At 38.7% G+C, this 4,617-nt stretch overlaps 1 long non-coding RNA gene across 1 annotated transcript; it reads left to right on the top strand.

Moving 5' to 3' along the window:
• Nucleotides 1-2,625: 2,625 nt before the first annotated feature.
• Nucleotides 2,626-3,740, top strand: LOC111961150 (uncharacterized). The gene is made up of 3 exons (XR_002876955.3): nucleotides 2,626-2,922; nucleotides 3,133-3,207; nucleotides 3,399-3,740. It is a non-coding gene; the product is annotated as an uncharacterized lncRNA (long non-coding RNA).
• The last annotated feature ends 877 nt before the right edge of the window (nucleotides 3,741-4,617 follow it).

The following is a 4,617-nucleotide window of genomic DNA, read 5'->3' as shown; positions in this document are numbered from 1 at the left end:
CAGTCATCCAATATGCTGTAATAAAATTAAGGCCATGGCCTTAAAAAAAAGAATTGTCCTCCCTCATTTTAAATGGCACTGACCTCCACTGTTCCAAATCAGTGTTTTACTGTACAGATTGGAATTCGCAACATATCATGCGAATTGGAGGATGTAACATATTATAAAGGGATAAACTATCATAATGAATACTATCATACTATCATAATGAAATGTAGCATTCCTGCTCGCTCGCGGATGGTAGCTTGTAAAATGATAACTGTTAGTAACCTAGTCTAACACGTTTCTCATTTTAACAATAAAATGTAATATTAGGATATTATGCCTATCCCAATAACAAATTGGACATATTTTGATCGCTGAATGAATTGTTTGGAACAGGGAAATTCTTTTGAGGGTCTGATAGCTCTCAGAAGTTCTCTCGTGGTGGGAGAGTCAGTCTAATGAAAAGGGTAATAGTTAATTGTTTAAATAAATTGAAAACCTATACTTACAGTACCAGTCAAAATGTTGATTTGTTTAACACTTTTTTGGTTACTACATTATTCCATATGTGTCATTTCATAGTTTTGATGTTGTCACTATTATTATACAATGTAGAAAATAGTAAAAATAAAGAAAAACCCTTGAATGAGTAGGTGTGTCCAAACCTTTGACTGGTACTGTATGTGTCATCCTATGAAATGGATATTATGTTGCACATCCCTATCTGATATTTTATTTTGCCATACTAGTCTGATGAGACCATGCATGCAACAACGGGAAGTAGTCTGCAACAACTGAATCTGATACGGTGTTGATTGGTTGGTGGAATTATGTCCAATGAGGTTGCAAAGTAAAAGTGGGAGGCTGAATCCGGTCGTCCCAGTTTTGTCCGATGAGATTGCAGGGCGGGTCCAAGTCCGCTCAGTGCACACCACAGAGCAAGTGCACACCAGAGTTTATTTTTTACTCTCTTTGGGCACGATTCAGACTTAGGAAATGTACACCTTTCCTACACTCACCTTTCCTACGCACTTCTCAGTAGTTGGTGTTCAGACTTACCTCGTGCAGGTGCATAAGAGGCTTTCCAGGCGTGGTTCCCTTGCACGCGCTGAATCAATTTAATTAAACGACTGAAAACCCTCCCACTTGCTGCCCAACATATTTTATTGTGGAGTTTTCATAGGGTAGGGTTTTCAGTACATTTATCTAAAGCCATCCCTTTAAATTTGGTGTACCTTTAAATTAGAATTATATCAACAGAATATAGGGATCAATTAAAGAAAGCCATCTAAATATTTGTATATTCGCCTCCCTTTCAGCACCACTGGTAGATACAAAAAATATTATATAGGCACATTTTAGATTTAGGAAAGTATGTATGAATCAGCTTTGAAGAGCCTTTAAGCACCAAATATATCGCTGATTAAAAATATACAGGGGTATCATTCATTCTGAAAGTTGCCATATTCAAGTTCAATCGATGAAAAATTGGAAGGTGGAAAAAAGTGTACAATAGGGGTTGAACAATAATCCTATAAATCTACCCTAATCCTCACTAATCATGGAACTGTATGACAACAGTCCAGTCATCGTAACTCTGTGCTTGGCTCTGTGTGCCTGGTTTAAACTGCTACATGTTTACTAGCAACCCTCAGGAACAACTAAACCGACGTGACAGAGGAAAGAAAGGTGAACGGAATGGAATGCTGCAGAATGTAGACTACAAATCTATGGAAACTAACACTAAATTGACAGTTATAAATGTATGTGGGTATTACTGGTGGTGGTCCCGATAGTGGCAAATATTTAACATTACACAAATTGTTAAATAAAATGGACAAAAAAGAAGCCTGGGCATTTAATTAACATCTTCACCACACCTTAATTTATTTTATATCCACCCCAAACAAATAACAGGTAAATAGTATGCTATTTTCATGCTTAGGATCAAGGTCAGAATACGCGTAGAGAAAAGTGGATAGAAAAGGAATTCCGTTCCATTTACTCGTACTTAACTCGGATTGGAATTCCCCCTTTGTGCACATGCAGCAGGGCTCGAGGACAACCACGTGATCCACATATTTGATGTTTTACACAATTGTGCACAATTTTTGGCGACCCTTTTTGGCTCGAGCGCTACTTTCAATACTACTGGCTTCAAAGTATGCAAAACCTTTATAGCACAAGACTTTTGTGCAAATATGACTTACTAGACATATTTGAAGGTTTAAACATCACAGCCTGTAGCACTTTCCTATAGTCGAATGACCAAATCGCCCTATAGTGAAATCATGGGTGGAATATTATTAATATTTTTCATAATTTCATCATTAGTAAACATTATTCATTGTTTTATGCTGAGAATCCGGTGTTTCTATGTCAAAGAGTTTTGTTATATTTCAGTCTTCTGTGATGTATATAAAGTGTAATATTGGGATGCAAACTCAAAATGTAATACATTGTGGGCCGGTTTCAAAGACAGGGCTTAGATTAAGCCAGGAGTAGGCCTTAATGTGTACTAGGACATTTAAGTATCTTTCATGAACGTGTCTTAAATTTGGCTTAGTCGGAGACTATGGAGTCCTGGCGTAAGGTAAGTAAGCCTAAATGAGAACACCTGTGTTAAGCCTGATTAGGTTAAGTATGAGCACATGCTGTTGGTCTAATGGTGCTCATAAAAACCCGGAATGGAATAGAAAACACCATTACTGGTGTGAATCTTGAGACAAAATAATGGCAGAGGCAAAAATAATTTGTTCAAAAAACTTTAGTGAGTATGAAAAAGCGCTACTAGAACAAATTTTGTCGAACAATCCAGTTATTGAAAATAAAAACCGTACTGCTGCTACTGGGCAAAGAAAGAGTGGTTGGGCTGCAATTTGCAGTGAATTCAATGCAAATAAAAACGTAACCACAAGAAGGGAACAACCACTTCAGGTGAGATATCTTCATCATTTTCAGTATTTCACATTTCAAATATTCATTATTTTTGTGACATCACTTATATTGAATGATATGTCTTTATAGACTATGTGACTATAGACTAACCTTAAACTGCCTTTAAAAATACTAATTTTACTACTGGTGGTGGACCACCAAAAAAATACAAGACTGATGAATTGAGTGACTTGCTGTTGGGAATAATAGAGCACCAGCAACCTCTGGATGGTATACCAGACGATGACCATTTGGACAGTTCAGATGAAGAACTGAGCACAAATGGTACATATTGTCACACCCTGATTTATTTCACCTGTCCTTGTGATTGTCTCCACCCCCTCCAGGTGTCGCTTGTTTTCCCCAGTGTATTTATCCCTGTGTTTCCTGTCTCTCTGTGCCAGTTCATCTTGTATGTCCAAGTCAACCACTGTGGTTTTCCCATGCTTCTGCCTTTTCTATTTTCTTTTTGCTAGTCCTCCCGGTTTTGACCCTTGCCTGTTTCTGGACTGTGTACCCGCCTGCCTGACCATTCTGCCTGCCTTGACCTCGAGCCTGCCTGCCTCTCTGTACCTCCTGGACTCTGAACTGGTTTTGACCTTTTGCCTGTCCATGACCATTCTCTTGCCTTCCCCTTTTTGGATCAATAAACATCTAAGACTCCAACCATCTGCCTCCGGTGTCTGCATCTGGGTCTCGCCTTGTGCCGTGATACATATATACCAAAGAAAGTAAATTGGTTACTTCCTCCGGTAAATATATTCCACTGTCTGTGTCAATTGTTATTATTCTTTCATTCTAAGGACCATGTGAGTTTATTTGTGCTTCTGACAGTGTTCTTTTTCCAGAGGAAAGGAATCTGAACAGGTTGGAAGAGCCAGTGCACAGTGAGTGTGTACCCTCCATCTGCTATAACATCCCTGAGAGAAGATGCTGCCACCACCTTCAGCAGAGAACAAACAAGATGACATGCATGAAAAGTTAGCCAGAGAATTTCATGAGCATAAAATGTCATATCTGAAGGTAGAACATGAAATGAGAGTTCTACAGGTTGAATTGGATATGAAGTTGGAAGAGGGAGGTATGATCCAAAAAAGATACAGTAATTGTGATTACCAGCCATGGTGAACAATATATGTAAAAAAAAAAAAAAAAACGTTTTGTCACTTGGATATTCATGAGTGAGTATTTTAATCACCATGAACTACATTTTAAATCAGCCTTGGTTTAGTCACTCATTTAATTTTGCTGCACACTTTTCGAATTTTGTACAGAACAAACAAAGCAAAAATGAGCCATAATGAATACATTCCATATTTAAATGCTTCTTATCTGGTTGAAGTGCTGCAATGTGAAAGCAACTCCGTGTGCAAGTCCTCGTTGGTCATTGCCTGCCTCAGCCATGGGCACATCTGCTTGATCCTGATCTTCTATTGGGGGAGCAATGCTGTGTCAGGTAGTTGTGCAGCACAGCTGTAGCAATGATCACCTTGCAGCATCTCTTGGCTTGAAACAGTGAATTGCGTCAACACTGGAATCCATTTTTTTCCATACTCCAAACAAACGCTTGACCATCCCTCTCGTGCGGATATGAGCTCTGTTGTATCTGCTGCTCAGCTGTTGTGGGATTTATGTATGGAGTGAATAAAAGGTTACTCTGACCGTGTCCACTGTCACCAAGTAGTAGTCCACTAT

Source organism: Salvelinus sp. IW2-2015, linkage group LG4q.1:29, assembly GCF_002910315.2.
Source record: "Salvelinus sp. IW2-2015 linkage group LG4q.1:29, ASM291031v2, whole genome shotgun sequence".
Taxonomy (NCBI): domain Eukaryota; kingdom Metazoa; phylum Chordata; class Actinopteri; order Salmoniformes; family Salmonidae; genus Salvelinus; species Salvelinus sp. IW2-2015.
This window is presented reverse-complemented; position numbering and strand designations above follow the sequence as displayed.